This window comes from Mesoplodon densirostris, chromosome 2 (assembly GCF_025265405.1).
Source record: "Mesoplodon densirostris isolate mMesDen1 chromosome 2, mMesDen1 primary haplotype, whole genome shotgun sequence".
Classification (NCBI taxonomy): domain Eukaryota; kingdom Metazoa; phylum Chordata; class Mammalia; order Artiodactyla; family Ziphiidae; genus Mesoplodon; species Mesoplodon densirostris.
In genome coordinates this window covers 30,208,692-30,234,010 of record NC_082662.1, presented here as the reverse complement: position 1 = coordinate 30,234,010, position 25,319 = coordinate 30,208,692, and the positions used below count along the sequence as shown (strand labels likewise).

General features: G+C 40.8%; 1 protein-coding gene across 3 annotated transcripts in view; it reads right to left on the bottom strand.

The window, feature by feature from the left end:
- The window catches only part of THRAP3 (thyroid hormone receptor associated protein 3), a 74,973-nt gene extending 50,189 nt beyond the window's left edge, over nucleotides 1–24,784 (bottom strand). For 2 of the 3 annotated variants that reach the window (XM_060089496.1, XM_060089498.1), the window contains exon 1: nucleotides 24,674–24,784. The gene's annotated coding sequence lies outside the window, so the exon portion shown is untranslated. Of the gene's footprint in view, nucleotides 1–24,068; nucleotides 24,198–24,673 lie in introns of those variants that run through there. The other variant, XM_060089497.1, reaches the window with a different exon arrangement.
- Between the last annotated feature and the right edge of the window lie 535 nt (nucleotides 24,785–25,319).

Below are 25,319 nucleotides of genomic sequence, written 5' to 3'. Positions count from 1 at the left end.
CGCAACTAGAGAAAAGCCCGCAGGCAGCAACAAAGACCCTACGCAGCCAAAAATGAATGAATGAACAAATAAATAGGAACAAAAGAGGACTGTGTCTTCTATTCAAGTTAACCCAAAGTAGCCAATGACAAAATTTAATCTTATCCACTCCCCACTGGAAAAAATACTAGGAATTGATAAGATTATGACAGCTAGGCAAATAAACCTTTAGTGTTTTACCATAGAAAACTGTGCAATGTCTTGCTCTAAGCAGCTTCCCTGGTATGAACCAGGGACCAATACTGAATCTAAGACTGGCGAAATTACTATGAATGGTTTTGGAGAGAAAGACAGATACTTCCAAATGTGTCCAGTATACAGGGCCTTCTTCGCTTGGCGGGGTGAGCAAATGATGTCACACAGCCCAACCTGTCTTTCTACCACCTATGAGTTAAGAACAGTTTCTACTGTTCTTTTTTTTTTTTTTGGCTGCCTGCTCAGTTTGCAGGATCTCAGTTCCCCGACCAGGGATCAAACCCAGGCCCCCCTGCAGTGGAAGTGCGGAGTCCTAACCACCGGGCCATCAGGGAATTCCCAAATTTCTACATTTTTTTTAATGGCAGAAAAATATCAAAAGTATTTCATGACGTGTGAAAATTCTATGAAATTCCAATTTCAGTATCCATGAAGTTTTACTGGAACACAGCCAGGTTCATTTGTTTATAGATAACTGCTTTCACACTACAACAGCAGAGTAGTTGCAAAAGTGACTAAAAGCAGTAGTCTCACCACTTTGCGCTGCTACAAATTGTGGTAAAGCAATTGCAACTAAAAAGCATTTCAGGGACTTCCCTGGTGGCACAGTGGTTAAGAATGCGCCTGCCAATGCGGGGGAAATGGGTTCAAGCCCTGATCCAGGAAGATCTCACATGCCGCGGAGCAACTAAGCCTGTGTGCCACAACTACTGAGCCTGCGCTCTAGAGCCTGCAGGCCACAACTACTGAAGCCCGTGCACCTAGAGCCTGTGCTCCACAACGAGAAGCCACTGCAATGAGAAGCTCACGCGCCGAAACAGAATAGCCCCCACCTGCTGCAACTAGAGAAAGCCCACGTGCGGCAACGAAGACTCAAAACAGCCAAAAATAAATAAATAAATAAATAAATCTTAAAAATAAAAAGCATTTCAAGTACCATGTACTCTGTCATATCACACATGGAGTGTGGGTGCTTTTTTTAAATCCAATTAGATGGCAACACATTGTATTTATTATGAAATGACACCATAGCTGTGCCAAGAACACAATATGTGTCGACATTACCAAACTAAGCACTCACACAATATTCCCAACTCACAGGAAACCAACTGCTGGAAATTTTTTAACAATTTAAAACAGAGTATCTTATCACAACAGAAAACCTTCATAAAAACAAAATAAAAATAAACAAAAATAAGGCTACAACCAAAGTAAGTTTCTGAGTGTTGTATCTGTTAGCATAAGGAGGAAAGTCGTTTATCTATAGTGAGTTAATTAAATTATGTTTGACTGCAAGAGCCTAAAAAATGTGTCTTGAGAAAATGAACTTGTTTAAGACTATTAGCCTTTTGGTTTGAAGGGTTGAGGACAATGGGAGCAATATAAATAGTCAATTAAAAAACAGGGCAGGTGGAGAGGAAGGGTGCTAACCTAAGTTAACTATGGAAATAAGTGAAATGAGAAGATAAAAAGCAAAAGGAACTGCATATAACCACTGCATTCTACTTGTTAAAGTTTTCTAGTTGTAAAGTTGTTAAAGGGTACAGGTTAACAATCCTGAAACCACTACACTACATGTATACTGGAATTAATGAGTAAATGGATGGCAAATGGTGAGAGCCAAGTTTCTCACTGTTGGGAGTGGGAGGTTATAGATAAAAAAGGAAGAGACTAGAATGATCAACGAGGTACTGGATTAGAGTTAGAGATATCAGTAATTCATGTCCAGCTTAATACAGATACAAATGAAGATATGTAGAAATATGAAATACTTAGATATTTCTATAAGCATATGGAATATATGTGTTAGTATACAGATGTATTTCCTTGCTTTGTCAGCTGAGAAGATCTGGAAGCAATAACCCTCCAGTAGGAATGTGCACACCTAGCACCCAGATCTTGATTTCTAATACCATTCTCCAATAAAAGAAACCAGGGCCCCTTGGAGAAATGGCTGCATCTAGGGCTGGGGGAGGGGACACACAGTATGAGCTTGGGAGTATCTTATAGTCCCAGAAAGTAAGAAAGAGCTAAACAACAACAACAAAAAACACCACCACACACAATAAAGGGGGTATGTCAAAAGGACACTCCTGTCCAACTGAAAGAGCTCTCAATAGTAAATATCAAAAAATTAGAACAGGGCTTCCCTGGTGGCGCAGTGGTTGAGAGTTCGCCTGTGATGCAGGGGACACGCGTTTGTGCCCCGGTCCGGGAAGATCCCACATGCTGCGGAATGGCTGGGCCCGTGAGCCATGGCTGCTGAGCCTGCGCGTCCAGAGCCTGTGCTCCGCAACGGGAGAGGCCACAGCAGTGAGAGGCCCGCGTACCGCAAAAAAAAAAAAAAAAAAAAAAAAAGAACAAAATAAAGTACTGGATTATAACAAAAATACCCATGAGTCCATACTGATATAAATAAGTGACTGAATAAATAAATAAATGGATGAGAAAAAACCAATCTCCCAGGCAGAAGAATTACAAATAATTCATGTATATACGCCACCCTCAAGGAGGTGGACTATAACTATCCACTCCTTAAGTGGAGGTGAGTATGCCTAGCGATTTTCTTCCAAAGAGTACACTGTGGCAGGGAGGGGAGGGAGTAATTTTTTGGAGAAACCTAGCCAGATAATCACAGTTAACAAGAAGTCACACTGATAGCATGTATTCCTTGATATGATATGGCACTTTACCTCTGTGTTCTTTCTCCCCCAAATCCATAACACTAGTATAAATCATTAGAAAAATGTTAGACAAATTCCAATTGAGGGACATTCTAAAATACAGCTAACCAGTACTCCTCAAAACTGTCAAGGTCACCAAAAATAAATGTGAGAAACTGTCACAGCCAAGAGAAGTCTAAGGAGACACAACTTAATGTATATCCTAGATGAGATCCTGGAACAGAAAAAGGACATTAGGTAAAAACTAAGGAAATCTGGGGACTTCCCTGGTGGTCCAGTGGTTAAGACTCTGTGCTTCCACTGCAGGGAGCATGGGTTCGATCCCTGGTCAAGGAACTAAAGATCCCGCATGCTATGCTGTACGGCCAAAAATTTTTTTTAATTAAAAATTAAAAAAAAAAAAAGGGCTTCCCTGGTGGCACAGTGGTTGAGAGTCCTCCTGCTCATGCAGGGGACACGGGTTCGTGCCCCGGTCTGGGAAGATCCCACATGCCACGGAGCAGCTAGGCCCGTGAGCCATGGCCGCTGAGCCTGCGTGTCCGGAGCCTGTGCTCCACAACAGGAGAGGCCACAACAGTGAGGACCGTGTACCGAAAAAAAAAAAAAAAAAAACCCTAAGGAAATCTGAATAAAGTATGAATTTTAGTTAGTAAGAATATACCAATGTACCAATATTGGTACATTAGTTGTGACCAATGTACCATACTAATGCAAGGTGTTAACAGGGAAAATGGATATGGGGTATATATAGGAACACCCTGTACTATTTCCTGAGACTGTCTGTAAATCAAACTGTTCAAAATAAATTTATTTTTTTTAAAAGGCAAATGATTGTGGGTGGTGTTCCATGGCTCTTGATGATTCAACAGATACTACTGATACTGCTCAGTTTTTTAGTGACGTCAATGCTGAGTGTGAAGTGACTGAACACTATGAACAAAACAGTCTGTGTGGAACAACCACTGGCAAGAATCTTTTCACAAAGGTTGAGAGAACATTAATTCAATACAATCTGAACTTGAATCTGCTAAGATGTGCAGAAATAATGGTGGTAAAAACGTGTGGAGAAGAAAGGGCTTAGCTGGACAAATTTACAAAGCCTGTGAAAATGTAAAGTATTTCAAGCAAATGGTTTATTCACTGTACTGTTCATCAGCAAGTATTCTGCAAAAAGAATCTATCACATGCTATTGACCCAGTATTGTCAACAGTGACCTTCATTTGCTCTCAATCCACTTCTGTAGTGGATTCATCAGTTCTATGAATTTCTGTCAGAAACAGAAGGTGAATCCTGACTTGCCTACTAAACAGCAGTTAAATGGCTTAGCAGCCATAAAATTTTATTGTGATTTTTTTTTTTAAGCTCAAGGCTGAATTTGAGGGACTTCCCTGGTGGTCCAGTGGGTAAGACTCCGTTTTCCCAATGCAGGGGGTCCAGGTTCAATCCCTGGTCGGGGAACTAGATCCCACATGCATGCTGCAACTAAGAGTCTGCATGCCACAACTAAGGGTTCACATGCCACAACTAAAGATCCCGCATGCCGCAACGAAGACACGGCACAGCCTAAATAAATAAATACTCTAAAAAAAAAAAAAAAAAAAGACTGAATTTGAAATTTTTCTGAAGACGAATCACCCTTAAACACTATTACTGAATACTTAATGGGTTTGGAAATTAGCTTTTGCTGCACACTTAATAACGTCTCTTAATAAATCCATTTGAAAATTAACAAGACAAAACAGCACTTCTATGGGAAACATACTACAGCAAGTTAAAATGAACATACATTGTTTGAATCACAAGTAATGTTACTTTTTTCATTTCCCATACTGTCGAAAGTTAAAACAGGTAACGAGATCTCCAGTCCCACACAAATTTGAAGCAGACATATTTTCTTAGCTCAAACTACAGTTTTACCATATTTCCTCAATGCAAGTACAAAGGAAATCTCCATATTTCAAAATCCATCTAAACACCAACTGAGGAACTTCCATCTAATCTTCAATTGGAAATGATTAATGTGCAGTGTAAGGGCAGGCTAAAAAGCAAATATCGAGAAAAGAATCTAACAGAATTCTATAAAGCCTTCCAAGTGATAAATATGCTCAATTAAAATCATATGCTCCAAAAAAAATCATATGCTCATGGATTAAGATTAGTATTTGGCAGGACCTGTGTGAAAAACGTTTTCAAAGATGACATATGGGGACTTGCCTGGTGGCACAGTGGTTAAGAATCTGCCTGCCAATGCCAGGGACACGGGTTTGAGCCCTGGTCCGGAATAGATCCCACATGCCTCAGAGCAACTAAGCCCGTCCGCCACAACTACAGAGCCCACACACCTCAACTACTGAAGCCCGAGAGCCTAGAGCCCGTGCCCTGCAACAAGAGAAGCCACCGCAATGAGAAGCCCGCGCACCGCAACGAAGAGTAGCCCCCACTCGCCACAACTAGAGGAAGCCTGCGCACAGCAACGAAGACCCAACGCAGACAAAAATAATAAATAAAATTTTTTTAAAAGATGACATTTGTAAAATCTCACTACAAATTTCATCAACAGATGAACATTTGCCATCAATTGCTATGGACCCCAATTAAAAGAAGTGCTATCCCCCCAAAAGAATCGCATTCTTCTCACTAACACACCTATATTATAATAACTGTATTCAATTTACATAATTTGCCTAACAAAGTCATTTAGTGCAAATGGCCAAACAAGAATAAACCCTTAATGAACAGTAATTCTCAAAACTGTAGGGTCTCAAATGGTAGAAAATGTCATTTTTAAATGCTTATGCCCAGCAACTTACAGTAAAGCAAATAAAGCAAATAAAATTAGTAATCCATCATCCCAAAGCAATCTGCAAAGCACTAACCAATAAATAATAAAAAAGAACACATGCTCTAAAACTAGACTGCCTAGATTTGATTGATTCCCACTCCACCAACTAACTTAGACCTGTGATAAATTTCTTAATTAAATCTCACTGTCTCTGTTTCTTTACCTGTAAAACTGGTTCTTACTACAAAGGGTTATGAAAATTGAATAAATTAATATGCATAAAGTTACTGAAGGTGCTTAGCACACCATTAGTACTCAATAATAATAATTATGAATCAGGCCACTGTCAAAATGACAGAGTTAAAAGACAACAAGACTTCAACTAGCTGGTATGGAGAGTCACAAGGTCATTAAACAATTCTGTTCTCTCTATCTTGATAATTCAGAACCTGGATTTATGGCAGACTCAGAATAGAAGACACTACATCTTCCAAATCTCTTAAAGAAGCAGAACACTCTGGCAACGAACCCAAACCTATACTTGATTCCAGGCTGAATGAGCTTGACCCCTAAATGACACCATTATTCTGTGCCCCAGGTTCTCAATTTACAACAGAGAGAGACGGATCAACATGCCATCTGTGTACCTGACAGTTCCTACCTAGACAGGTTTTTTAAAATCTTGCTCTCAGGCTATGCAGAGGCGCCTCGGGGCAAAATTATAACCTTCTCATCTGAATCCTCTGGCCTGTTCAGCATATAAGACTGTCAGGAAATCCTAACAGCTACTTTTCCAGAATTTATTTTATCACATTACAACTTTTTATAAGCTATCACCATTTCCTTACAACTTAAGCCTCTATTTCCTTGAAAAATACTAATCATGCAATATTACGAGACTATTTTGCTCCTTGAGGGCAAGTACCAGATGAAACTCCTTTTTTTGGATTCCCCGGTGTTGAATAACAAAACGAGTAAACACTAGCTAAATAATATATATATATTTTACTATGGTAAAATATACATAACACAAGATATACCATTTTAACCATTTTTAGGCGTACAGTGCAGATCAGGGGCATTCAGCCCATTCCCACTGGTGTGCAACCATCACCACCATCCATCTCCAGAACTCTTCCACCTCCCCAACACAAACCACGCACCTGTTAAACAGTAACACCCCCACCACTGCAACCACCACTCTACTGTCTAGTTGACTAATCTAGGTATCTCACGCAAGTGGAATCATACAGTGTTGTCCTTTTACGTCTAACTTATGTCATCTAGCATGTTTTCAAAGTTCAGCCAAAAAAAAAAAAAAGTTCAGCCATGTTGTGGCACATATACAGTTTTTAAAATGGTAAAAACATGTACAGAATCATAGAACTTGAGATATTAACTTAAACTGTTTCATTTGCCTCAGCAAACTTAAAATGTTTCTTTTTACCTAGTTTTTTCATTTTAGTAATACATGCACAGTAAAAATTTCAAACTGTATAAGAGTACATAATGAAAAGAGGTCTCCTTCCTAATTTCTACCCTCCCTATCCTCAACTTCCAGTTCCCCTCTCAGGTTTAATTTTTTACTTTGGAACACAACTGCCAACCACATGTTGCCTTGCCTTAAGGATGTCCTATTAGTAAGATAGTTAGTTGGGGGACTTCCCTGGTGGTCCAGTGGTTAAGAATCCATCTTGCAATGCAGTGGATCCCTGCTCGGGGTACTAAGATCCCACATGCTGCAGGACAACTAAGCCCACACACTGCAACTACTGAGCCCGCACGCCACAACAAAAGATCCACATGCCGCAACTAAGACCCAACGCAACCCTAAATAAATATATACATACATATACATTTAAAAAAAAAAGATCCAAAACAATGAACATAAAACATTTCACAAGTATTTCACTGAGTTAACATTCATTGAGTGCACCCAATGGATAATGTCTTTGCTAGGCAGCATATTGAGGCAATAAAGAGAACAGACTTTGGCGTCACATAAAAACTAGTTTAGGGCTTCTCTGGTGGTGCAGTGGTTGAGAGTCCGCCTGCCGATGCAGGTGACACGGGTTTGTGCCCCGGTCTGGGAAGATCCCACGTGCCGCAGAGTGGCTGGGCCCGTGAGCCATGGCCGCTGAGCCTACGCGTCCGGAGCCTGTGCTCTGCAACAGGAGAGGCCCGCGTACCACAAAAAACAAACAAACAAACAAACAAACAAAAAAAAAACACTAGTTTAAAGCATTTTGACTCCTTTAAGTCTCAGTTTCCTGATCTATAAAATAAGGGCAACACTATCTCATAAGCTACTGAAATGATTAAATGAGGAAAACATCTAAATCATAGTACAGTACACAGTAATATAGCAAGGACTCAAATAATAGTAATAAATAATTGTTAATTTCCTTCACTGGGCACTATGGAAAGCACAAAGATGAATCAGAACATCTGTCCCCTTTTAAGGCGCTTATAATAAAACAGAGCAGTTTATCTCTGCTCAGTATTATCATTATCTGCCAAGACCCTGGTATTAACACAACTTCCAACCTACATTTATAACTTTTATGGCTCTGTTTCTAAACCTCACTGAAATAGTTATTTGTAAATAGTTATTTGTTATTTCTCCTAGCACTAGGAGAATAAAGAGAAAGTTCATTATCATCAGACCATGTATAGGGTGTGCAGCCCTGAGTCAGTCTACAGCTAGTTTTAATCAAAGAGCAGAGAGTTGTGTGATTAAGAGACCATGATCCACTCCAATCTGAACCAGAAGCATATCAGAGTTATGGACAAATCTCACTAGAATTAGAGTCACAAAGCATTAAGAACTGGAAGCACTCTTAGAGATTATCTAAACTACAACTAGTTTTTACAGAAGGAAACCTGAACCCAGATAAAGGAAGAGATTTGCCCAAGAAGATGAGGCAAAACTAGAGCTAAAGGCCCTTAGCTCTCAGTGTGTCCCCAGTTCTTTCCACATCATCATGCTACCTTTTACCTGTTAAAGAAACTTAAACTACAAACTTCATCCACTCTGCTCTAATTTCTCACTTTTCTTCCCAGTTACTTATTATCTAACAGGAAAAAATTTTTTAAATGTGCTTTATGAAATCTGTCTTCTCTAAATAATCTATTATTTGCCTTAAACTTACACTACTGGAAGCTACAGGGAGATGCTAACTAAAAATAAATCTAATTCACTAAAAGCCTATTTGAAATGAAATTTCAATCCACAAAAAAACTCTTAATTTTATTTTATTTATTTATTTTTCGGCCATGCTGTGTGGCTTACAGATCTTAGTTCCCTGATCAGGGATTGAACCCAGGCCACGGCAGTGAAAGCAGCCAAGTCCTAACCACTGGACCACCACGGAATTCCCAAAAAAACTTAATTTCAGAGTTGGAAAAGCGGATGGTACAGAGTATTATCTTCCACAACTGCTTACTTTCACTAAAAAAATTTATCCAAAATAGTAATCTGATTAACCCATTTAACCCAGAGCATCAGACAAGGATAACCAACTTCTAAATGAGTCACATTTCCTCTCAACTGTAAACAAGCAACAGGAAAGAGACTAAATTTGATGCCAGAATACTCTGTTACAAATATTTGTGACATTATTCCAGCAACAAATTTGGATATGATCATGTCATGCTGGAGAACCTACTAAAGTACATTCACCTTCAGAGATTTTTTCTTTCTTATTTTTCCTTTTTAAATTACAAATTGGAAGAAGCTACTATGTTTGACACAAAGATCAAAACTACTTCCCAGAGTACTGTCAAATAAAAACTTACTTTCAAACAAACTAAGAAATAGTCTTATCAGCAATTTTGGAACTCTACCCAAAATGTCCACATATATTCTGGTTCTGCTAATTCTAGAAATAAATTTGCAACTGCTTTGTAAATTTGCTGATGTTAACTCAACATCAATTTACAAACACCTTTAGGGATGTAAACCTCTTCTTCCCACAAAATGCCCAAATCCCAAGGCCACCTAGCCACTCCTAAGTACAGGTTTTCTCACAAAATGCATCTTATTTCCAAAACATTTATAAGCAATGTAACTGCTCACCACTGACCCCTACCTCACATCACAAAAAATAAACTCCAAGTGGACTTAAAAAAAAAAAAAAAAGCATATACACAAACATTAAATGTGAAAAGCTTTAAAACATTTAGAAGAAAATATAGAAGAATATTTGTACAAATTCCGGGTAGAGGATTTGAAACAAGTTATAAGTATAAACCATAGACGTAAAGATTGATAAATATGTCTATATGCTTTAGAAAATCAAAACGAAACCACATACTAGGAGAGTATATTTGCAATACACATAAACAAAGGATTAAAATCCAGACTCTATATAAAGAACTTCTACAAATCAATAAAAAAGGCAAAAAACTCAATTATTCAGATTAAAAAAGATTAATTTATTAAATACTTATTGAACACGTATGCCAGGCACTGTCCTTGGCACTAGAGATACAACACTGACAAAAGGAGAAAGTCTCTCATCTTGTGGTTGGTGGGGCAAGACATACACTCAAGTAACTATATACTGTATGTCAAATGATGATAAACGCTAAAAATAAAGTGGGCTAAGGGGATGATCAATTAAAAAAAGAAAAAACCTATATGGCTAATACACATATGCAAAGATATTCATTTTCACTACTAATCAGAGAAATACAATTTAAAACTATAATAAGATATTTCATACTCACAAGAATGGCAAAAAATTTTAAAGTCTAACAACATCATGTGCCATTAAGATGTACAACAGAAATGCATATATTGGGAGTATAAACTGGTATAATTCCTCTGGAGAATAATGTTATAGTTAAAGATGTGCACATCCTGTGAACCAGAAATTCCAGTTTTAGGTATAAACGCTAGAGAAATTATCTCAAGTCAGTAAAAAATATATACAAGAATATTCTTGGCAGCGCTGAGTACAAACAGGATACAGTACAAAATGGATAAATAAAAACTGGCACTTTCATACAATGAACACTATAAAACAGTGAAAATGAAGAACACACATACCATGAATGAATCTCACAAACAGAAGCCTGAGCAGAAAACGAAGTTACAAAAACAACTTCTTGGTATCAAGAATCAAGAGCTAGGGACTTCCCTAGTGGTCCGGTGGTTAAGAATCAGCCTTCCAATGCAGGGGACACAGGTTCAATCCCTGGTCAGGGAACTAGGATCCCACATGCTGTGGGAAAACTAAGCCCCCGCGCCTCAGCTACAGAGCCCACAGTCGGGAGCCTGCACACCACAACTAGAGGGAAGCCCACACGCCGCAACGAAAACCCGACGCAGCCAAAAATAAATAAATAAATAAACATTTTTTTTTTAAAAAGCTACAAAAAAGCAAGAACAAAAAAAGGAGGGGGGCCTCCCTGGTGGCGCAGTGGTTAAGAGTCCGCCTGCCGATGCAGGGGATACGGGTTCGTGCCCCGGTCTGGGAGGATCCCATATGCCGCGGAGCGGCTGGGCCCGTGAGCCATGGCCGCTGGGCCTGCGCATCCGGAGCCTGTGCTCCGCAACGGGAGAGGCCACAACAGTGAGAGGCCCGCATACCGCAAAAAAAAAAAAAAAAGGAAAAAACGCTAAAAAAAAAAAAGCAAGAACTTCTTGGTATCAGTTGGTATTGAACAATTTACATGAAGTTTAAAAACACAAAAATACTATATTTTGTTTACGAAAGCAAACATTTTTAATAGAAGTCTAGAAAAATGCATAAGTATCATAAACACCAAGTTAGAAGAGAGGATGGGGGAGATGGGGAGAACAATTCTAGAAGACTTAGCTATGGTGGTAAAGCTTTATTTCTTAAATTTATTAAACTGATCTCTTAAATAGTCAATACATGGGCACCAGTTATACAGTATTATTCTTTGTACTTTCTACATGTCTTCAGATTGCATACTTTAAAACCATGAAAAAAAATGCTGTACAATGCTGAACACTGTTGTTGTGCTCACTTTAGACTTCATTTCTCAGTCCCTCTCTAGAGGAAAAAAGGATTAATACAATTCTCTATAATAGTGACAGAAAAGTACAAGCATTCCCACGTACCTCATAAGCTTCTTGGCCACACACATTTAAACTTCTGCAAACAACTGTCAAAGATTGAAATAGGACTCATAAAGCAATGCTCTTAAGGTTAAATCAAAGAAACAACTCCACACTGAAGGACAAGCATATTAAAGTGTATGTTGAGGGTAATTCCCTGGCAGTCCACTGGTTAGGACTCTGCGCTTCCACTGCAGGGGGCACGGGTTCCATCCCTGGCTGGGGAACTAAGATTCAGCAAGTTGTGCAGCACAGACAAAAATAAAATAAAATAATCCTTTCTTAAAAAAAAAAAAAGAAAGAAAAAAATATATATATATATATATGTTGAATACAGGCAGAGTGATTAAGAGTAAGAATTTTGTAAATGTGACCGACATGGATTAGAATCCTGACTCCACTACTGTGCAGGCTTGAACAAGGTGTGTAATCTTACTAAGTTTCTCATATCAAAAAACAGATACACTGATCTTATAAAATTACCCTAGGATTAAAGGAATTAATGTATGTAAAGCACATAGCACACTGTATTCTAAAAGGGCAGTTTGAAAAATAAAAAGAAAGTTGGAAGGGAAAGGATAACAGTGGATACGCTCAACAATGAGAATTTCATTTTCCCAAATTGTTGCAGTAGTCAATCAAGATTTTATACTTACATTAAGGCTTTTTCCCCCAGTAACATGCTTACATAACCACCAAACAACAAATTAAATCCTTAAAGATATTTCCATTTCCAGAATCACCTTTAAAAAAAACTGAGCTGATACTCAAATATCTGTCCAATGCAAAGCAGAGATCCAGCTAAATCCCTAGCATTTTGTTTAATTCCACATTGGGTACAATTCAGGTGCTGACTACTCAGGGAGAAAAAAAAATTACACTAAACGCTATATAACTTGTATCAAGAAATACAGTCAAGGGACTTCCCTGGCGGTCCAGTGGTTAAGACTCCGCGCTCTCAATGTCGAGGGCACAGGTTTGATCCCTGATCAGGGAACTAAGATCCCACATGCCGCACAGCGCAGCCAAAAAAAAAAAAAAAGAAACATAGTCAAGAAAAAGTTGAATATTTTCTACAGAAAACTAGATTATTCATGAGTTACTATATGAAAGGCTGAGTTTTGTACACATAATGCATCCAAAAAGTGTATCCAGGACTTACAATTTTGATTTGAACAATGTTTTCCTACACAGTAAAAGGAGTAAAGGCAGGAGGATGAACAATACAGAAGACAAAGCCTGTATCCCTACAGCTCTGCAATGATATTTAATACAGAACAAGGAAACCAAAGATCCTCTCCTCAGAAAGCACCTCCTATTTCTTGTTCACAGCTCTAGGATTAGTTACCAGAATAAGATCAGGTGAGAAAGGAAAGGTCAAGATTCCAGATGGAATAACACATTGTTATAATATTATATATACATATTATATCTGGAAGTTAAGTTACAGCTTATGTATACTTTTGACCAGCACATAAAATCTTTTTTTTTTTTTTTTTGGTATGCAGGCCTCTCACTGTTGTGGCCTCTCCTGTTGCGGAGCACAGGCTCTGGACGCGCAGGCTCAGCGGCCATGGCTCACAGGCCCAGCCGCTCCACGCCATGTGGGATCTTCCTGGACCGGGGCACGAACCCATGTCCCCTGCGTCGGCAGGCGGACTTCTCAACCACTGCGCCACCAGGGAAGCCCTCAGCACATAAAATCTTAGTTTCCTAAAAACCCCAGCAATGCTAGTTGACAACTTCAAAATTAAAGTTAACCTTTGATTTACATTCATGGCTCATGTATGAAAATACCTCAACACATTAATGGTCAGGGCAGGTACCAGATTTTATCAGGAACCTGCTGTTGGGCTAACCATGTTAAAAATTTTTTCATTAAGCTGCCTTCTCTCAAAGAGAAGATGTTTCAAAAATATTAAAAAGTGATAATAAATGATATGACAAAGCATTTGCAATAGTTAAATGACACTCTATGTATCATTCATTCAATGAATTTTGGATCCACTGCTTCTGAACCAAGAGTCCAACAATTTGTTGAAGAGATGGTTCACTGCAGTGGCTAAACTCAAATGACATTCAAAACAATTACATTTGAGAATTTCTAGTGCTCAACTAACACTGTTCATTCAACTGTCAAAACAGCACAAGGAAAAAAAAAACAGCACTAGACTAACTCTATGCCTAAACTTACGTGACATAGGATTTTCATCACTTTTACATGTCCAAACCATTTAATAACCATTTAGTAATAAAAGAAATGATGGCATGTGACTATGCTAAGTTGCATAAGATACTGAACTATACAGTTTTTCATGTATTCTTTGTATTAGTGTCAAAATATATATACTGTAATTCTCTCAAAATAAGAAAGGTAGGAAGGAGGGCGTATTTTCATTTTAAAGACGGAAAGACACAAAAAGCTAGGCAACAGGGATTCCATGGTTGCGCAGTGGTTGAGAGTCCGCCTGCAGATGCAGGGGACATGGGTTCGTGCCCCGGTCCAGGAAGATCCCACATGCTGCAGAGCGGCTGGGCCCGTGAGCCATGGCCGCTGAGCCTGCGCGTCCGGAGCAACGGGATAGGCCACAACAGTGAGAGGCCCACGTACCGCAAAAAAAAAAAAAAAGCTAGGCAACGGAATTCCCTGGGGGTCCAGTGGTTAGGACTCTGTTAGGGCCCGGGTTCAATCCTTGGTCAGGGAACTAAAATCCCACAAGCCATGCTGAGCGGCCAAAAAAAAAAAAAAAAGTTAGGCAAATATGATTGATTCTAAAATACATCTTCTGTCATTCTACTTGCAGCAAGGCGAATCAAAAAGCCTCTGCAGTCGGCTGGTAGATTCAAGTCCATTTATTCTTGAAGAGAAATTTAAATAACTTAACTCTGGATCTAATAAGCATGACAATAACAAAATGGGATGTTCTGTTATGTGAAGACTCTCCTCACCACTCCCTGGACCCTTACTCTGGGCAATATAGCAGTTGCTAAGAGTGGAAGTTTAGAGTCAGACCTAGGTTCAAATCTTATCTCTTCCTAAATTGATCTCTTATGCCTCAACTTATCATTTGTAAAACAAGAAACTCTTCACTTACCCTGTAAAATACAGGGTTAAATGAGATAATGCATGTAAAGTGTTTAAATAAGCATTTACTTTGAAAATAATCTCAATCTACAAAAGTTCTTCTTTAATATTTAGGTTGACCTTATATTCAGGTTTGCTCAAGATAGTTTACACTTGCTGTCCCAGTGTATTAATAGCATCCCCTCTCTCAATAGTGTCCTGGTTTAAAAAGATAAATTATATGATCACAATTATTAATTTGACAAAAATAAATCTAACTTGAGACAAACATCATTAAATCAGAGGAAAGGGAACTATTCCAGCTAAGAACTGGCACTCAAAATCTCTCTATCCAAGCACGTATAAATTAAAGAAATGATGGTCACATTTAGATGTGTAAATTTTACCTCCCTGTCCTCCCCCAAAAAGGGACTCATAAGAGTTCAATCATAAATATTGAACTCTAGCTAATGATATGCATGTTGAAGCATTTAAATATAAGACTGATTTCTGCAACTTACTTTAAAATACTTCAAAAAAAAATAAGGAAATGGGCAAAGGACTTGAACAAATATTTCTCAAAAGAAGATATACAAATGGTCCACAGCATATGAAAAGAGAACATCACTAATCAATAGGGAAATGCTAACCAAAGCTACCCCACACCCATTAGAATGGCTACTATTTAAAAAAAAAAAAAGAAAAGAGGAAGGAAGGAGGTGGGGAGGGAGGGAGGAAATGCTGGTGAGGATGTGGAAAAATTGGCGCCGTAGTTGGGAATGTAAATGGTGCAGCCACTGTGGAAAACAGCAGAGAATGGCAGTTCCTCAAAAAACTAAACATAGAATTACCATATGATCCAGCAATTCCACTTCTGGGTATATACTCAAAAGGACTGAAAGCGAGGTCTTGAAGAGATATTTGTATACCTAGGTTCACAGCAGCATTATTCACAATAGCTAAAACATGGAAAGAACCCAAGTGTCTGACTGATGGATAAACGGATAAGCAAAATGTGGTATAGGGCTTCCCTGGTGGCGCAGTGGTTGAGAGTCCGCCTGCCGATGCAGGGGACGCAGGTTCGTGCCCCGGTCTGGGAAGACCCCACATGCCGCGGAGCGGCTGGGCCCGTGAGCCATGGCCGCTGAGCCTGCGCGTCCGGAGCCCGTGTTCCGCAACGGGAGAGGCCACAACAGTGAGAGGCCCGCGTACCTCAAAAAAAAAAAAAAAAAAAAAATGTGGTATAAACCTACATACAATGGAATATTATGAAGGGAAATTCTGACATGTTACAACATGAATGAACCTTGAGGACGTTATGCTAACTGAAGTGAGCTAGTCACAAAAAGACAAATACTCTTTGATTACCCTTATATGAGGTACTTAGAGCAGTCTAAACAAAGTAGAATGACGGTTGTCAGAGGCTGGGGATGGAAGGGAGAATGGGGACTGACTATTTAATGGGGTATAGAGTATCGACTTTGCAAGATGAAACATTCTGGAGATGAACAGTGATGATGGCTGCACAACAGTGAACGTACTTAATACCACTGAACTGCACACTTAAAAATTATTATCATGGTAGATTTTATGTTCTGTATATTTAGCCACAACAAAAAAACCTGGAAAAAAAATACAGTGGAGTGATGAGTATAAAGATATGTGATTTAAAAAAAAAAAGATGTGATAAAGTAAACATAGCAAAATGCTAACAAATGTAGAATCTAGGTGGCGGGCATATGGGTACTCACTGTACAATTCTTTCAACTTTTCTGCATGCGTGAAATCTTTCATAATAAAACACTGGAGGAAAAAAAAAATCAAAGAAATTTTCATCCCTACGAAAAACACTTGATGCAGAGCAACTAACCTACCCAGTGTAAGAGAAACATGAGCCTAAAGGGATGAGAGAATGTAAAAGCCAACTTACACTGAATCTTCTAAAAGTTCATTTTAGCCACATTCAATGGGATCCTCACAACTGTAATAACACTAACACAGTGGGAATATATTTGCCTACCCTAGCCCCAAAATAACAAATTAAGATTTAGCTCATCCAACATAAATAACCAATATTCTGAAGGCAATATTTGAAGCCCCAATTTAAGCAATAAATCCATCCACTTCTAAAAAATAACTAACCTGGACAGAAATTAAATCCTAAAAGTATATCAATCAGTAAAGATCTGTATACCACGTTATTTTCATTTTAGTACGTGCCTAGCACTTAGCAGACATTTAATAAGTATTTAATGCCCTCTTTCCCCAAAAAAAGAAAAGCCAAACATCAAAAACAATCCATGTATGAATCTCAATTCCAGTTCCTGCTCAGTTGTTTTTAAAGTGAAGAACAGAAACTCTAATAGGTTAAAAAAAAATTCTAATCCAGAACTAGGAGGTTTAGCAAAATTGTCCTCATGTTTTCCCCTTTGGCCACAGAGGTAGCATTCTCTCTGCATTCTGAACAAACCCATTGTGGGCTAAGAGGTAAAGAGAGTTTAAATATTATGAAAATGGTGATGCATAAATGATAGCCAAAGCAAAGTCCAAAATTCTTTTGTAAACTCTAAGGGGAGAAAACTGCAACTACTATGAGGCCCCACCTATCGTATGCAGAAGCAATGCTGACAAAAACATGAAAAGACAATCTAGATCCACGCTAACAGAACTTTCTGAGATGAGGAAAATGTTCCTTATCTATGCTACTCAAAATGGCAGCCACCATTCACATGTTGCTATTGACCACCTGAAATATAGCTAGTGTGAAAACTATACTAAGTATACTAAATAAGTATACTGAGTATTTAATTTTAATTAACTCAAAGTGAGCTAGCCACATTTGGCTAGTGGCTACCAAAATGAACTGTGCAGATCTAGACCACAGACCACATATTTAAGGTAATTTTTCTCCAACAGAATCTAAAGTTCAGTACACGCTTAATAAACACTGACTAAGGAGGAAATGGAGAGTCAGAAAGGTTTTTGAACAGAACTAAAGCATCAGTTCTGGGCATTTTTCTACACATTGTATTATGTCAACAAATTTGGTGCTCCCATCTACATCTCTTCTACCTAGCATTCCACTGTACACACATGCTATAACATAAGCAGTTCCCTAGTGTTGTACATTTAGGTTGTCTTTAATTTTTCACTTAACGTAACACTGTAATGATTATCCTTATCTTTAACGACCTGTGCAATTATTTCCTTATGGTATATTCCTAAAAGCACAGGTACATTGTGTTCTCCGGAACAGCTACAGCACCTTATATTGCTACCAGGCGTACTTGAGAATGTCCATTTCCCCACACTCTCACCAACAATAACCGTTATATTGTTTTTTTTATCATGAGGGAGATCTGAGGGAAAAAATGGTATTTCATTTTTTATTTAATCTGTATCTCTTGTTTTCACGTGATTTATTTTGTCAAGTTAATGTAATTTTCAAAAAGGTTAGCCAACTGTTCCAGAGCTCTTTATTGAATAATTAAGTCATCCTTCCCTCACAATCTTGAAATATCAACTTAATCGTGTACTCAGCACTTTCCATATGCTATCAGTTGAGGGCTCTGGGTGTTTCTCACTGTCCTTTCAGATTTAATGCCATATAACTACTTCCCTTTCCCAAGCAGCTAACAAGCAATCCATCTTCCATATATAATAAAATTAATTTGTTGAATCCCTACTATTAGCCCTGGCACTGAGCTAACCATCTAGCCATCACAATAACCCTTGTTGGAGGTAGATAAGAGATTTCGATCTCCATCTGAAATTGAACAGATACACTGAAGGGTTAAGCAACTTGCCCCAAGGTCCCAGTTTAATTAAAAACAACAACAAAAAACTTCTGATAAGAAACAAGGACTTCCATTTCTCATCTCATTCCAAGGTCTCTAGGTACCACAGATCATATAACTCCATGACCATGCCCTATTAAATGAACACTACAGCTGAAAATATTCTGCTAAAAGTGGAACAGAAAATATCCCCTACCAAACCCCAAAGTATAAAATATCAATGCAGGGGCCTCCCTGGTGGCGCAAGTGGTTGAGAGTCCGCCTGCCGATGCAGGGGATACGGGTTCGTGCCCCGGTCTGGGAGGATCCCATATGCCGCGGAGCGGCTGGGCCCGTGAGCCATGGCCGCTGAGCCATGGCCGCTGAGCCATGGCCGCTGGGCCATGGCCGCTGAGCCTGCGCGTCCGGAGCCTGCGCGTCCGGAGCCTGTGCTCCGCAACGGGGGAGGCCACAACAGTGAGAGGCCCGCATACCGCAAAAAAAAAAAAAAAAAAAAAAAAATATCAATGCAGCACCTCAGACTGAAATTAGGGTGGGCTATTCAGAACCTGGCCAGCTTAGCCTCCTTCCCTCATAATGCCTGAGGCACCTCCTCATTCCAGAGTATTTTAAAACCTCCTGTCCCACCTACACTTGGCTAAACTTACCAAAAATTCAAGGAAAACAATCATTACCACAGCCTACCTACAGAGTTACCTCAGTTTTACAGAACAGCCTTTAGAAAATGAGTTTTGAATACAAATTTTTATAAATTATTATAACTCATATATAATAGATGTACACATTTTAAAGATACAGTTCAGTGAGTTTTGACAAAATATACTATGTAAACACCACCCTAACCCAACAATAGAATACTTTTATCACTCCAGTAAGTACCCTCTTGCCCCTTGGCAATCTCCTCACCAACCGCCATACAAATTATTTTCAACAGGTAGCTTAACAGAATCTGAGTAAGCTAGAACTCGATAGTGGGAGCACTTCCAGAGACTGTCACCCAGTCAGCCATCTATTTATTCCCATATTAATTCATCCTTTCTCTCAATATTTACTAAGCCTCTTCTATTTAACAGAGAACGTCCTAGGTGTGGGGATTCAGCAGTGAATCAAACAAATCCCTGCTTCACTCTCTAAAAAGGTGAAGACACAATAGATGAAAAATAAATCATGTAATATCCCATAGTAATAACGCAGGGTTGGGGAGGGGTATTGGTTAATGATCACAGTACCATTATAGATAAGGTCGTCAAGAAAAGCCTCTCTCAGAACACTTTCCAAAGTGATACATGCATACAAAGGGACATCAAAACTGCCAGAGTGAGACTTCCCTGGAGGTCTTAGGACTATGTGCATCCACTGTAGGGGGTGCGGGGTTTGATCCCTGGTCTCCCTGGTCAGGAAACTAAGATCCCACATCCCGCATGCTGTGCAGCCAAAAAAAAAGGCTTTGTAAAGGAAAACTTTATTACACCTGAAACAAGATTTTTTTTTACATTAAAAAATTTACCCAATTCTTTTTCTTTATTGGGCAAGCCCACTCTGGCGCCTGACCAACTTCCTCAATCTCCTTCATTTTTAAAGTTTTTTTCTGATAGCCCATAATCTGGTAGCCAAAGGTTTTAGTCAAGACTCTAGGACACATAGGACACATCCTTTAGATACAATGGGATCATCTTCCGGGAAGCCCGGATACAATGGAGAGACCTGGAGTGACGAAATCTCTACGGTAACTTCAGAAAGCAGTCTCACCTCTATGACTTCCTCTATCAATCCCTTCTGTAGGGACTTCCCCGGTGGTCCAGTGGCTAAAACTCCATGCTCCCAATGCAGGGGGACCGGGTTCAATCCCTAGTCAGGGAACTAGATCCCACATGCCTCTACTAAGTGTTCGCATGCCGCAATGTGTTGCACACCACAACTAAGTGTTGCACGCCGCAACTAAGACCCAGCGCAGCCAAATAATTTTTTTTTAATCCTTTATGTATCCTGACCTTTTTATTAAAATAGACAAAAATAAAATTGAGTTATGAACCTCTCCAAAATACGCACAGGATTTCTGAAAGCATAGCGATGGACTCCACAAACGCATACATTAAATACACTTACACACACACACACACACACACACACACACATTTTGCCTCAGGACAGGCGCCAAAAGTCGTCTAATTAGACGTTCAGCAACTTCTCTTTGCTTGGCCTTCTATCTTCTGAAACAAGCCAAGCTCTGCAGTTACTGCATTCCAGATGCTAAAAAGCAAATCAGGCAGAACAAAAATGAGGACACCGCACACGTGCCAGCTAAAAAGGCATGGGCAGGGGTCAGATCAATGCCTTTTGCTTTCTAAAAGCCCTTGGGTTTCTTTAGTACGGAAACAAAATAATTCAATGTTTTGGGCCCTCCCCTCCCCACTGCACTGCTCCACCTTCCTCTTCTGAAGTTCTCTAAAATTTCCTCTTTTTTTTAAAGAAGAAACAAAGGAAAGAAATAAAGCACCAAAGCAGAAAGAAATTTTTTTAGTGGTGCTATAAGGACATGCCCAACTATAAAAGATTGCTGCTGCAAGCAGAAACACAGGTCCATCACTGCCAGATCTGATATTTCAAAGCAGCCGGAATCCACATTTTTACATGAAATCTCCCTGTTTTTCAATGTTGACAACTAATTCAAATTTACAACACTGTGTGAGCCAAACAAAACACATCTGCCGACTGGATTTAGTCCATGAGCCTTCAGTCTTCAACATCTGCCATAAAAAGAAAAATACATGGTTCTTTCCGTGGTAGAGCTCTAACTCTGTGGAAAAAAGCACACCCTATGCTTCCAGTAACACACTATCATCTGAAAAATACACTACAAAATATATAAACATACATATGAAACCCCTGTTAGAAGGAGAGCAAGAAGAAAACAATCTCACTCTTCACACACTAAGGTGCTCCATTTCTACCACTAAAATAGGAACTGTAAACAAAACCCAATGAAAGAAAACAGTAGGAATGGATATGGATTTTCGTGAAACTGAGCTCACTAATGTTCAGCTTCCTCACTCAGTATGTGCATCGGCCTGTAACTCCTAGAGAAAAAGAAACTAAAAGGTGACTTTTCTATGGCACAGCATTTAACTTTGATTTAAAACAAACAAAAAACGAGTTCCCTAAAGAAAGGCAACCCTGGGCTTCCTTGGTGGCGCAGTGGTTGAGAATCCGCCTGCCAATGCAGGGGACACGAGTTCGAGCCCTGGTCCGGGAAGACCCCACATGCCGTGGAGCAACTAAGCCTGTGTGCCACAACTACTGAGCCTGTGCTCTAGAGCCCATGAGCCACAACTACCGAGCCCGCATGACACAACTACTGAAGCCCTTGCGCCTAGAGCCCATGCTCCACAACAGTAGAAGGCACTGCAATGAGAAACCCACGCGCCACAACAAAAAGTAGTCCCCACTCGCCACAACTAGAGAAAGCCAGCACGCAGCAATGAAGACCCAATGCAGCCAAAAGTAAATAAATAAAATAAATTTATTAAAAAAAAAAAAAGGCAAGCTTTTAGAAAGGGTACCCATGACTCTTAACTCTCCTGGTAAGCCACGGGCAATTACTTTTTTATGGGTTATAAACCTGCACAAAGAGCCCACGTGCAGCAACTAAGACCTGGCGCAGCCAAAAAAAAAAAAAAAAAAACCTGCATTACAAACTCCAGAGCACTGGTTCTTAAATTTTGAGACTCTAATGACTGATGGAAGGTAATGACCCTTTGAGAAAATGCACTTCCCTCACTAAACTTTTAGAGTTCATGAGCTCCCTGTAGTCCATGGACCGTACTAAGAACGTCTTGCTCTAGAGAATATTAAAACTACCTAATCTGAAAACCCTCTGCTTCTTCCCACCAACGCATCTCCACTCCATCTCTCTACTTCAGGCAACTATCATCTCCAGGCTATACCAGTACAAAAGCCTCTTAACTGACAGCCTCACAATCCATCTTCTACACCCCTGGCAAAAAACGATTTTAAAATGTAAATCTGGGGACTTCCCTGGTGGCGTAGTCGCAGTGGTTAAGAATCCGCCTGCCAACGCAGAGGACACGGGTTTGAGCCCTGGTCCGGGAAGATCCCACATGCCGCGGAGCAACTAAGCCCGTGCGCCCCAACTACTGAGCCTGCACTCTGGAGCCCGCAAGCCACACCTACTGAGCCCGTGTGCCACAACTACTGAAGCCCGCGTGCCTAGAGCCAGTGCTCCACAACGAGAAGCCACTGCAGTGAGAAGCCCACGCACCACAACGAAGAGTAGCCCCCGCTCACCGCAACTAGAGAAAGCCTGCACGCAGCAATAAAGACCCAATGCAGCCAAAAATAAAAAATAAATTAATTAAAAAAAAATACCTGTACTAGTTATGCTATTAAAGTAATATGCTAAAGAACTACTACTACTGCTGCTGCTATAACTACTATTACCACCATCACCGCTAGAATTGGACTGTACCTAGTCTGCAGACTAAAAACACCAGTCTCCAAAACTGGAGATCTTTCACTAGTGCTAAGAGATGTAAAAAGCAGAGATGGAATTGTATTTAAAGGCTTTTAGTTAAACAGTTCCTAACAGAAACTTCAATCCACTCTTCCACAAAATGCAATCAAGCTTAAATGGCTGCAGAAAAAAACTGCTTTTGATATTGCTCAAGTATGTATACTAATTCACAAAACAAACTTCCCAGTAGAGAACAAACTAAGCCCAGTTTGTTCCACAAGTTCATGGCAGCAGCCAGCTTAGCTTTGGCTCTTTAACAGGCTTGATACACACATCAGTCTGTCTAGATAACAGGAAAAACTACAACAAACCGTATTGCCACAAACAAGAAAAGGGAGGGCCATCTGAAAGGGAAAGAAAAAGATGGTGTGATAGGTGCCTTTCCACTCTGGGCCTACAACCTATAAATTCTAAAAGTGACGATAATGATACTAGTGCTTAATACCTGGTAGGTAATGAGCTAAGCGGTTTTTAATTTACCTCATTTAACCTTCACAATTACCCTATAAGATAACCAGTGTTGCCGCTATTTTGCAGATAAGGAAACTGAAGGACCTGGAAGTGAAGCTCCTCGACCTGAAACCAAAAGCTAGCAGAGCCAAAACTTGAACCCAGGCAGCTGGCTCCAGGATCCTTCCGTTACGCTGCCACCAGAAGCTTCATCGGCTCTCTCCCGCCAGGCTCTACCACACTCTCAGAGGCTTTTCCTTCAACCCAATGAACAACCTCCTCGTAAACACTCAACTACCACTGATGGCTCCAACTGCTGGGCACCAGCGCTACTCGCCAGTTTCTGCCGCCATACTCCATCCCTAAGACTTAGAAGAGCAAAGAGGATAACTGATAAAAGTTGCTTGGGTGCTAAGGGAGACGAAGAAAATTACCTTATTCAGGCAGAACACACGCTAATTACCACTGGAACACAAGTCGGCCTCACCTCCAGCGCAAGAGAAATGAAAGTGGGCGCACCAATGTTCCGGTGATAAATTTGGACTATGCCTCCTCTGGCCACAAGGCAGGAAAGAACGGAAGCGGTACCAACATTTACTGAGTGCCAGCCACATGCGCCCTAGAAGAAGACAGATCCAGGCCAATGGAGATTAGGCTGGGGGGAAGGGCACTCAAGAGTTCCGGGAAAAGGAGAAATCCAAATAATAGGATTCACCCGACTAAGGGGGGAGATAGAGGAGGTGGAGGCCCCTCCCTGGCAGCTTGCAAGCAAGAAAAAGGATAGGGGGTGCTCCGGAGAAAACGCGGCCCTGAGCGTCGTGAGCTAGGCCGGAGCGAGGGGAAGCCCTGAAGGGCGGGGAGGGGGAGGAGCCGGAGCGAGCAGGGCCCGCTCAGAAGAAGCCGAGGAGAAGGCGAGGGGGAGCGGCTCCGCGCCAGGCCTGACGGGCACCGTGAGCCAGCGGCCGCGGAGGAAAGATAAAAGACGAAACGACTGGAGCAGACTGAGCTGCCCTAATTCCCATCAAGGGCCCTCACTCACCTGGGCCCACCTCAGCGGCAGCAGCAGCCTCGCAACGGCACAACCGGCCCGAACCTGCCCCCGCCCGACAGCGCGCCCCGCGTCTCAGCTCTCCGGCGGCTTCAGCTGCGGCGTCGCCCCGTGGCCTCCTGGGAAATGTAGTCCTAGGTCCCGCCTTCCTGGCCAGCTTGACGGTCTACGGAACTACGTTTCCCACAAGGCAAGACGAGCGCCGGGCCCGCCGCTTTGCGTCACGCGCCAGGTTGTCGGCAGTCACGTGGGCTGCTCCGTTCCATCCCCTCCCCCCGCCTGGGTGGACTGGGGAAGAAGGAGGGAGGTGGACGGAAGGGGCGGGGGCGTTGCTGACGCCAAGGCCCCCACCATTTTGGAAGCAGCCTGGAGCAAGGGCCTGAGCCCCACCCACTCGCGGCCTCCCTTCGTAATCGGAAAGTCTCTGAGCTGGGAATCTGCTAGCCTGGCTTTCGGTCTCTGCCCTGCTACTTCTCGCTTCGTGACCTTGAGCAAATCTCCCCTCTCTGAGCCTCAGTTTCCTCCCCTATGAAATGAGACTCTTAATTTCTACCCCACAGAGTTGTTGCGGGACTCCGACAAAGTACGGCACACGAAAGCATCTACTACCCTGAAAGCGCGACTCAAAATGAATTTG